Source organism: Trachinotus anak, unplaced genomic scaffold (assembly GCF_046630095.1).
Source record: "Trachinotus anak isolate AG129_WGS33_773 ecotype Australia unplaced genomic scaffold, CSIRO_AGI_Tana_v1 ptg000015l, whole genome shotgun sequence".
Classification (NCBI taxonomy): domain Eukaryota; kingdom Metazoa; phylum Chordata; class Actinopteri; order Carangiformes; family Carangidae; genus Trachinotus; species Trachinotus anak.
The window spans coordinates 3,139,513-3,151,468 of NW_027273866.1; the positions used below are offsets into that span (position 1 = coordinate 3,139,513).

The following is an 11,956-nucleotide window of genomic DNA, read 5'->3' on the forward strand; positions in this document are numbered from 1 at the left end:
AAATCAAACAGAAATGATGCCCTATTATGAAAGAAAAACACAACTAACTAGCTGTAAACTGGAAACACACTGACAAACTCTGACATGCAGAGACTTTAACAGACCTTTATCGGCTCATTGAGCTGTTTTTCTTCTTGCATCAGACGAGTCCTTCACTTTGAACACTACCGGCTGCTGATGTCAACAGTAAAACTCTTCCTCTCCTCCTCCAGTACAGAGCAGGATGCTAAAGGATACAGGCTGACTGTGGCGTGGTTTCACACAACATTTGGACAAAACGTCACTGCATGACTCAGCAGTTTAACTACGAGACTCCATAGATTTGGTCTCTCTGTCTCATCCCTTATGTGCAAACACTCAAACGCGCTCACATGCATCCCGTGGTATCCATTTCTTCTCCAGCTTGTTCAACGGAAAATCTTTAGTCTCTCTGATCCTTTCCCTCTGCTCATTTCACTCCTCCTCATCCCTGAGCCGAGGCTCCAAGCCAACACAGCACATTACAAACTGATGTTTGGCTTGGGAAGCAGTGTTGTGCCTCCCGCTGGCAGCGTGAGTGAAACCTCTCCTCTGTGCTCAGTTAGAGTGTTATGATCACAGATGCTGAAGTCAGTGCAGGAGCCGTGAGCTAGTGATGAGATATACACCTGAGTTTGAGTCAGAGAAGCAATAAAAAAAAAAGAGAAAAAACGCACGCTCAGGTCAGCTAATCTGCTCATTGCACCAGAAAAAACAGCTGAGGTATCTGTGTGTGTGTGTGTGTGTGTGTGTGTCTGTGTGAAAGAGGGTATCATCCCTGAGGTGATTTAGACAAAACAATTAAATTGTAAGTCAGAAGATCGATAACTTGCAATAAACCCTGATTCAATCCAGATATCTATCATCACTCCCATGTAATATTTTGATTAAATCACTTCTGTTGCAGCCGTACGATAGTTTGTTTCAAAGCACCATTATTTTGGTGGTGTCATCACCAAAATAATGCTTTGGCTTAAAATACAGGGAGTCTGCAGCCAAGTTAGAGATTTTATGAGGCTGTTCTCCGGTATAGAGGTGCTTTGAGCTAAATGCTAAAGCTAGCATGGCAGCATGCCCACAATGACAATGGGAAAATGCTAATATTTAGCAGGTATAATGTTTCACCATCTTCAAAACAACAAATGTCGACCTCGTGGTGTTGTCCGGAGATCACTGAAGTTAGAAGGGAACATGTCTGCACAACATTTTGTTGCTGTAGGCTTCCTCCTGGTAGATGCAGAGACATTTCACAGAGTAAGCAGAAACCTTGATCCTCTGGTGGCTCTACGGGAAAAGTCAGGGGATCACCAAAGTCAATAAGATTCATCCAAAAATATCAGCCTGCTGGTGGCAGGTCAGGGGGTGATCAGGATTCATCCTGTGGAGACTGAGTATGTTTGTACAAAATTTCATGACATCCAATAGCTGTTGAGATATTTCACTCCAAAAACATACAGTAACTAGAGCCATCCAGCTAAAGATATTGGGGAGATATTGAGGGATGAAATGCAACATAAAGGACATAAAGTATGTATCTAAACATAGGGCTTGACTGGACCATTGGATGCACCTTTTAAATATACACAACATTGAAAACAACAATCTAATACAGTGCTGCTAGATTACGAACCATGGCTTTCTCAAATCCTGAAAGGTGATAAATACAGCAACTGGACATTCTTTGAAGCACACTGTGAAAACTATGAGACTGCAACAGGACTAGACAAAAAAGACGGTAAGAGTGGCCACTTTGTTGACTGTAATGGGGAAGGAATGCAACATGATACAAAAACATCTTCACGTGCCAGAGCTAACCCCAAAGATAATTCTGGATGCAGCGGAAAAACATTTTGAAATTTCCAGGAATGTGATCTATGAGCAACATGTATTTAACACCAGACAGCTGAGTCAACTTAAAATAACAGAGCAATATTTACAAACCTGAGAAAGCTGGTAGATAAATGAGATTTTGGTCAACAGTGACAGACTGGTGCTTCGCCTCCAGAACTCTGACCCCCGCAGAGCAGGGATACAAACTCAAAAAAAGTGTCTCGCCTTCGACTTCCATGTGACAAGTTTGACCAATATCTTCATGGAAGAGACTGCATCACCGCAGTGACCACAAACCCCTGGAAGTGATCTTCAAAAAAAAAAAAACCTCCTCAAGGCCCCAAAACATCTGCAGAGAATGCTACTGCAACTCCAACTATATCATTTGGTGGTGATATACAAACAGAGGAAGGACCTTCATGTGGCAGATTTCCGGTCGAGAACAGCAGAACCACCAGAGATGCAAACATCAACAAGTGCTTTGTCATGCTGACATGAGAAGCTGGATCTATGTCATCATAAAAACAGGAAACATCTTTACACTTAAACAAGTTTCAAAGGGGTTGGATCCTAATTTCCAGCTGCATGAAAGCCTAATCAATACCATAAAGCATTTGAGCTTTCCCTCACATCGTCAAACTTTCAGTTGGACCAAGACAGATTACATCACCTGCCTGAGGGAATGAGAGAGATAGTCCTGGTCTGCCAGAGAAATGAACCATAAATAATATGTGAACTTACGTTGACCCCAAACCTGTGCACCAATCAACTGCCAGTCACTGTGAGATAAAAGACTACCCCCAAGGACAACTGGCAATCACCATAAATAAAATAATAATGGTTTCAGGGCTGCTGAGCTTCTTGACTGCACTGACTGCAGCTTTGTTCAACATGCAGTTATCCCTGGCACTGTTGTGTTATTGGCAACGACTGTTCTCTCTGTATGAGACAGCAATACCCACATGGAAAGGAAAGGTTTGACATTTCCCCTGCCATTGGCCTAATCTCAAAGGCCCCAAGCTGGTGGAATATGTATGAGCATTTTTTTTTAAATCTGTGCTTTGTATGTTAAACCAAAACTGGTGTTCTGGTGTTTACAGGCTATTCTGTAAAAACAATCCTTCTCTAATTGATTGCAAGATAATGCAAACAATTCTTGGTTAAAACAATGTCAGCTTTAAAGCTGCATTCATTGTTTCTTGGCCATTTGTGGGCAGTTGATGGAATTGCAACAACTGACATATTATCACCACCAAAGTTGATGGTGTGTTGGAAAACAACAGAATTTTTACACATGCAGCAGACACAGATGCGTAAAAAAAACATTTTTGTTTCTGGACATCTGAAAAATTTAAGCCTAATATTCACTCTCCTTTTTGCCTCATTTTAGTCTCCACCGACTCCTGAAAGAAATATCTCTCACTTTAGTTTGCTAGATGCTCACAAGCCAGTCGCTAACTCTGTCTGAGTGTTGTTGGAGCTAGGGAAGGTAGTGTGCAGAGCTTCTGACCTCTTCTGACCAGAACCTCAGAGAGAAGAGCTGACAGAAGCTCAAGGTGCTCCATGGACTGTCACTGAGGGGAAATGCAGAGATGGGTGATGGTTCTCTCTGTGGGTATGTCACTATTTGTCAAACCATTACTTACTGTAGGCTAGATTCATGTCTGTACCTTTGTTGGTTAGTTTCAGCTTTTAACCACTGCTTCTCTTTGTTGTTGTAGTTTATCTATGTTTAACAACACCGTCACACATTTCACTGCCCACTTGACACATATTAAATAACTGGACAGTTTTCTCTGACAGGTGCACCTGTAGTTTCAGACTCTTTTGAGCTCTGTTGGTTCTCTAATGTCAGTAAATTCCTACATCAAAACCCTGAATGACAAACCTCTTTTATGGCGGACAAATGCAGCTAATTCATACTCAACGTTTGCAGCAGCATTGTAGTCATGACTGTTACTTCAGAACTGAAGTCATTTTTTATTGGATACTCATATTTTTTTGTCTACCCCCTGTAGTTTTCCATGAACACACCTGTGGTGTTTTCCCGACGCTTCCTAATCCTGTAGGACACAGGTAAACCCTCCAACAATCCACAGGGACCAGAGACTGAATTTAATAGTCTTATCAAAGACAACTGTAGTCAGAGTTGACAGCACATTTGCAAAATGACAAGAGGGTTGTAATGAGGCTTCTTCAGCCTCTCAGTGCTCCCATTCATTACATTCATTGCAAGAAGTGTCTGGACACTAGAATGTGATTGTTGAACATCTTATTCATTGGTATTAACATGCTGCTGTAACAGCCTCCACTCTTCTGAAAAGGCTTTCCACAAAATTTTGGAACTTTGCTCAGATTTATCTCAGAGCTGCTGGATGGTGTTGTGGTCGCACAAATAAGGGAAACAGCCTCTTTTAGACTTTGCTTTGTGTAGTGGGGAACTGTCACATTAATATTGAAGAGGGCATTTCCCAAATTGTTGCCAAGTTGGAAGCACACTATTGTCCAGAATATCACTGTATGCATAGCATTAAGATTTATTTCCACTAAATTGTAACTGAAAAATCAAAACCATGAAAATCAACCAATTTGTAGACAGGAGCGTCTACATACTTTTGGCCATATCTACTGTGTAATTTTTTTTTGGTAATTTAATGGGGATGCCAAGTGTGAATGCATCTTTTTGTCAACTCTACAGGAGCTACAGGCCTCTGCTGTGATTCCTCTGGTTGGGGGAGTGGTGTTCGGGGGTGTGGAGGGGCAGACCCAGCCAGAGGGGGAAAAAAGGGGCGGAGGTTTTCAGCACAATCTGCTCTCCACCTGCTCAGTGGAGAAGAGGGAGGAGGCTGTGCTGCTTTCATACCTCCCTCTCTCTCCATCACATCACACACAAACACAGATCACTGAGGTGTGTCTGCTCAGAGCACAAAGCTAACACAGCCCCCACCCCCACCACCCCTCCCAGCTCTTTCTAAAGGCTGAATGAGCCATAAGCTGCCCGAAGCGATGACTGCACACACACACGCCTGCTTGCTGTCTGGCTGCACATGCTCAGTAGACCCCCAGGGGAGCGCTGTGCGTCTGCCCTGCTGCTGCTGCTGTGTGAACTGGGCCCATTCCTCATTAGGACCCATCTGGCTTCAGTGATGGCTGGAGTCTAACATGTATGCTGGATGACTCTGAACCAGTTCAGTAACCACAGAGCCCTGTCTGATCTGTGTTTTCACTGCATCCCTCTGAGCCTCTGGAAGATTCCACCTACAGCCTCATACACTGCAAAATCTACTGGAGCTGGTCCTAAAAATGGGCCTGTGATGAAAACCTGAGTCTCAGAGTCAAAATGATCTTCACCCCCACATCTACCACAAAGTGCAAACACGGCTCATCAGAACAGATTCCTGCTCTCTGTAGAGCATCAAAACCATGTTCAAAAGTAAAATGCAATCATGCATTTAATCAATAAAGAGCCTCGTCGATACAATTAAAGTTGGTGGCATCACTTCTTCCAATTTAACAACAATTTAAAGAACAATACCAGTGGTTTTTATCAAATAATTGTGTTTTTTTGCACTATAACTTGATCCCAGTCAGACTGTCAGGTCAGTTTATCAATAAATGTGTGGTGCATCAAATTGTAGGCATGACTCTTTTTATCAATACTGTTTTCCAGTTGCCTTGTATCTGCATTTGATGTGTGTTAGCTACGCTCCTCCTTAATGCCACCAACCATATTCCATAGCATATCACGAGTTCTCCTTCTTCCCTGCTTTAAATTCAAAGGCTTTAACCGTGCTTAAGATTTATTTATTCACTGTCACTGTTTACATTGTAGTTGTGAGGCAACGTGGTTATTAGCAGGGACAGTAGGTATTGTGATCAAGAACATCCCAGCATCTGAGATTTGAGAGGCAGTTGCTGAGCAGCAGCCTTTATAATGGAGAAAACAACCAAAATCTATTTTATTATTTTCTCATCACCTGTGTTTTCTTATTGTTTGTCTTGTGGATTTTTCAGAAAATACAGCTGGTCAATCCAAAATATTTCAATTTCATACTCTTATGGATTCATGGCAGAAAGAAGAGGAGGAGATCAATCGAAATACTTATGGTATATGCTTGTACATAGAAAATAGTGAAAAATTTAGTTTGTTACAAAGCCTATGCTCACAAAAAAGATCGAATATTCTGACCAGTTTACTATCATAAAAGACTAAAAAATAATAATTATCAGTAAATCTTGGCATTTGTTTTTGAATTTTTGCTAAAAAGAAAAAGAATTGACCAAATATCATCAAATATCAAAATAGTTGCAGATTCACTTCTTGTCATTAGTCTACTTGAATAACTGACTAATTGTTTCAGCTCTAATGTGAACTGTAATGTATATCATTTGTAGTTAATGGGGAAAAAAAAGGCAAAACCATGGTAACATAAAAATAACTGACCACAGGCACCAAGATAAAACCCGCTCATATCACAACAGCTGATGTAACTACAGAATCTCTTTTATATCAGATAGATCTTCTAGCCCACAGCGCATTTACAAAAGGCACAATCAATATAAAATGTGTATGTCTGTATATATCAAACGCTGCTTGCTGGTATTATAGTAAACTTATAGGAGCATACACTTTGCTGGGGGGTATCTGTGCACAATACATCAGTGACAATGCTGCATGTGTCGGTATCACTGTGATGGACCCCTGTGGAATAACAGGAGAGTTCACAGCAGGAATCTCAAATAGCAACGAGCCTCCTCTCCACAAAAGCCATAAAAAGAACAAAGGCAAGTCTATGGTACAGCACTACTGTGTTTATATGGCAGGTGGAATAGAAATGAGGCTTTCACAGCTAACCACGCTACACTGTGAACCCCAATCCATCTGTGACACAACATTTTATTGTAAAGTCCACACAAATGTTCAGCACTTTAGAATTAATTTTATTTCAAGAGTACAAATGGAGGGAAAGTTGGTCCGTTAAGTTAATCTCTACCACAGATCCTGAAAGCTGTAGCAGATTTTGAAGATGGACATGAAAATCTACTACACCTTTCAGCATCTGTGATGGAGATGAACTTAACAGACCCACCTGCCCTCTGATTGGAGTCTGCTTTGTGACTGGGCTGTCATTGTCCAATCAAAATCTTGTGTAAAACAGGATCAAAATTCATACATCTAACTTCAGTGTCACACACACTGTGGAAACGTTGGATTTTTTTTACACAGACTTCTGCTCTGCAGATTTATTTTTTACGTTAAAAAAGGTTGAGTTACAAACACAAACGTTGGAATTATTTGTGATCATCATTTTACAGGTTCAAAATAGTTTTGACCCCAATTTGAGCCGGACTAAGTCTGGGCCTACATCTTGGATGGCAGTTAGCTTACAGCTCAGTGAAGGGCTGTGTGAGGACGAGATGGCCGCCTGCTCAAACAGCTAGCTTGGCCCTGGAGGCTATGGATGTTGAGAGAAGATTTGTATCAAGTAAATGTGGAAGAGTCATTTCATAACTCATGTCCCATGACAAGTATAGCAAAATAGGGGACATCCTAGCAGGCATGGAAATTGCCAAAGCGAAGACTGACCCTTTAACTTTAAAGACGACATCTTCTGCTGTTCTGTCCTATAGGGAGTTCTCCCTACAACTTGACACTTCCCGATTCCAGACCATCATGAATGGCAATGTTCCCAATTTTGACAATGCCTTTGTATTGATGTTTGCAATATACTACTACCTCAACATCAGTTGTCCACCAGAACTGGGAGCAACACTGGAAATGTTGCAGAGGTTAGACTCATAACTTACTGTTACTGTACTACACTAAAACTTTTGTGTGCAAATTGTTTCCAATAAATCTTTGAGTAGAGTGTGATTCAGCTGAATAATGAGAAAAACTTGATGTAAATTTGACTTTAAAATTCCAATAATGTTGTTTATACATAAAATGACTAAGTTACGACACATCATTTTGTTTGTGTTGAATTAACATAAAATATAAACATTCATAACCTGATGATTTTATGTCATATAACATATTCCCTGTTAATATGACTAAATCCTCAAAACACAAATTATTTGTGTTTTGTTGAACTGACATAAATTTCCAGCCAGACAAGCGTCATGTAATACAGTTACTTTGTGTCACAATTTTGAATTTACTGTAACGTTAAAAACTGAAGCTTTTGTGTGCAGGTCATTTCCAATAAATCTTTGAGTTGAGTGAGCGAAATGGGATTTATAGTGTATCATCAGCCGCTGTTTTGTTTTGATATTCTGTTTGTGTTCAATCATCTCTTAAGAGGCTTTCATCAAAGTGTTTTCTGACATTTTGATTCATACCCAGCTGCCTGTGACATGTGGCTGGGGAGATGAGTCACAGAAATACATCTCACATATGATGCAATCTTAGATATATCACACACACACACACACACACACACACACACACACCTGCACCCCACATCTCACTCCCATCACCACCACCACTATCATCATCATCACTAGCAGAGGGGACAGGAGAGCACTGGTAGACGTCTGTCTGGTGCTACACAGCAGTGTGTGCAATCTGTCAACAGCGTGGGCCGCTCCTCTCAGATCCTCAGTCTGGGCTGTGTGTAGAGTTAACCCTCATTACCTCTACCAAGGAGGTTACGTTTTCACCTGTCTCTGTTTGCTGGGTTGTTTCTTGTTGGTTTGTTTATTTATTAGTCGGGGTTACACAAAAAGTACTGAATTGATTTGCACCAAACTTATTGGAGGGATGAGGCATGGGTCAGGGAGGAACCCATTAAATTCTGCTGTGGATCCGGTTAAAAGGGTGAATCCAGCAATGTACAACAATGCACAGAGGAGTTGGTACATTTTAGAGCAGATCCAGATACTAATCTGAATCTGGTGGAAGGAAATGCTGAATCCATGTCACACACGAGTTCCACTTATTAATTGTAAGTAAAGGTGAATGTGGCTCCTGCAGCATTTAGGAATGCTTACATTAGTATTTCATTCAACATCCAACTAATAAAATGACATAGTACCAGTTGCAGTTGCCACATAGCAATGAGACAAGTCACACAGCTGTAGAGCTTATATATGAATTGTATAATACTGACGTCATCATTTCACACAGCAGGTAGAAAAACCACACAGTTGTCTTGTGTAAGGATTGATGACAATAAATAAGTAAAACTATACTTGAGAACAAAAGACATGTAGGATTGTTTGGCCTTGGTGGATGTAGTCTAAGTGCTGTACTGAATGCCATTCTAGTTAATTTCTGTATTAATGACAAGGAGTCAGAGATGTAGCCTTAGGGTTGGACAATATAACAACATACATTGTGAGACAATGGGATTTTTCTTCTTTGATATCTTTGAGTGTATTAGACTGTTAGGGGTTATGCTCATGGAAATAATGGATTTTATTATTGGATTATGGATGGATTATATCTATTATTATCATTTTATCTATTTTGTTTGTTTTTAAATCAATGTGATAAATAACCATGACTTCTTGAGTATTGAATTCACCTGATTAGATGTAAAAACATTCATTTTTGGTTACTGTCTCAACAAATGTCTTCTTGCTTGAAAAAAAAAAGTAATACAGTGATATAAAGACTGACACTACTATATAAAATTAAATATACCATGGTATAAGATTTTGGCCACTTCACTCACCCTTATATAGATCATGTATACTAACACTGCTAACTCATAACTAGAAAAACATGTGACCAATGTCAGAACGCTAAAAGTAGTACATAATAGTAGAAAGAATACTTTGTTTTAGAAATAGGGTACAAGATCAACACAATAAACTTGTATGTGACAAAAATTATTGAAGATTGTTAATGTTATTAAAATCTTTTTCAAGAATGAGGTCACGAACAAAGCTTGTTTGATATTCCTGGAGCTGAAACCTCAGTGCAGTGGACATTGTTCAGCTGCACAATGTTTGCTCTGCCTCTTTCACTACTTCCTTGGGAAGCAAAGCAGATTATGTGATTATTTGATGCTTTGCACCATGACAGGAAGCGGTAACTCGCAAAACTACAAAGGGTCTTTGTACATCTACTTAACTGTTTTTGCTGTTTGATTGCTCTGTTCAGCTGGAGCTGTCCACCTGCTCAGATAGAAAAAAAGTAAACCACATGAAACAGATCCATGGAGAGGCTTATGTTTGCTTATGAATTTCTCAAAAGTATAACTCATGTTCAGCAGATGTTGTACAAGCAGACAACATCTATCTCACTACTGTAAGCTCCTTTTTCAATCTCAGCTTAGAGTCTCCTGAAATATTAATGCATGTGTGATACTTGAAGATGATCAGCATTCATTCGCTCCCTTTTCTTGGGAGACTTACTGTGCTCTCTTCCTGGAGCTGTCGCAGATTAAAATTTAAAGTGGTAGCCCACTGAAAAGCTTTTGATTGGACCTTTGCCTCAGCAGTGAAACATGAGAAAAAAAAGGGGTGAACCTAAGCCACAGACTGAACAACCCATTAAAGAAAGGAGTCAAATGGAGAGGAGAGGAGAGGAGTCGATTACATTTAAAATAGCTGATAAAATACATATATTTAATACTGTGCAGGAGTTTATTACCTGCTCATCTGCACTGCCCAACTAAATATACATTAATATACTCATCATCAGTTTGATTGAAAGGTTGTAGATTTTTCCTTGATTTAAAGCATTGTGGTTATCTTGGATTCATTTCCATTTCAAAAGCTACTAAGTGTTTACAGTGACCTTTCAGCCTGCCAGGGATGATGGAGAGGGAGTTAAAACCCATGACTCTCTTATAGTAGTTAAAGTCATTCATTCATTAGAATCATTAGATGTCTTGGAAAGCCTAATACCTCTATTTATGGAGGGTTCATAAATGGGAGCCTGCAAACAGGATGGAGCTCCTCTGTAATTAATGAACAACACTAATTGCCAGCGTCATGGTCCTTGATCCTCTGATGTGATGCTCTGCGTGTGTGTATGGACACCAGCTGACAAATCAGTCATATAATATGACTCTGCTTCCTCATTAAAATTCATTAAATACCTAAATATCACTTTCCACTACAAATACTAAGACCTTTCTCCAAATGAAAGTCCCATCATAAATCTGGCATTTTTAAAGGCCACTTCCCTTCATCATAGTCAGATCCAAATGGCAGGAGTTCATTTAACATGACCATACTGCCAAAAAGTGCAAATTCATCTCGTATATAAGCAGCAATGACCTCAGTTTACCTCAGGAACAGTATTAAAAGCCTGTATTTCTGTGTCAAAACTTACAGTCGGATTAACATGGATTCAACAGGTCAAACTACTTGACCAATACAAGGCTTTGTGTCCATACAACCCCAACAGACTGAATAACACCGGACGACAGCAGAGTGAAGGCAGCATGGTCACAGTATGGCCAAAGATTCCTTATCTGACTTAAATCTACCCCTGACTGCAGGGTTTGGTGTTCGGTAAAGGCTCAGCACCCCCTCTGACTCCATGAGGAACAATAGGTGCTGTAGTGAGAGGAAGGGCTGTACCTGTTTTGGGTGCAAAGGTCTGACACGTTGCCAGAAACATCCTCATCCTCACCAGCCAATAACAACACCGACCCATGATGCAATGAGCTTTAGAAGGCAAAGACCTGACTAAACCTCATAATGGACAATGATAACTGAAAGAAAGGGTGGTCCTCTCTCCAATTTGACAATATTTGGCGACTATGTGTTCCCCCGCTCACTGCAGCGCAGCACTCACAACAGTCTGCACACCCGCCTTCCTCCAGCTCTGTAAGTTGATAAAAACGATTGTGCCACAAACAGCGTCAATAAACCGCTCCAGCGCACCTTTAAATCACCAAATATCCATACATGAGTTTTAAAATTCATATCGCTTACCTCAGGAAGCGTCCTGATCGCTGGCGTCTGGTGGTGATGGAGATGCTGCTGTTTTTTTTTTTTTTTTTTTTTATCCAACACCAAGAAACAAGAGAAACTCCCACCTACTCAGGGACTGTCTGACAATTAAACACCTGATACAATAGGCTGCTAAGGGAGCGTCAAGTAATGTTAAGTGGAATATTTCGATTTGGTCTCTGACTTGAGGGTA

The 11,956-nt window shown here is 40.4% G+C and overlaps 1 protein-coding gene across 1 annotated transcript in view; it reads right to left on the reverse strand.

Annotated features, from left to right (window-relative positions):
• tmem63c (transmembrane protein 63C) overlaps positions 1-11,895 on the reverse strand; it is a 32,962-nt gene extending 21,067 nt beyond the window's left edge. Inside the window, exon 1 of the mRNA XM_071497701.1 lies at positions 11,746-11,895. The gene's annotated coding sequence lies outside the window, so the exon portion shown is untranslated. The remainder of the gene's footprint in view (positions 1-11,745) is intronic.
• Positions 11,896-11,956: the final 61 nt, after the last annotated feature.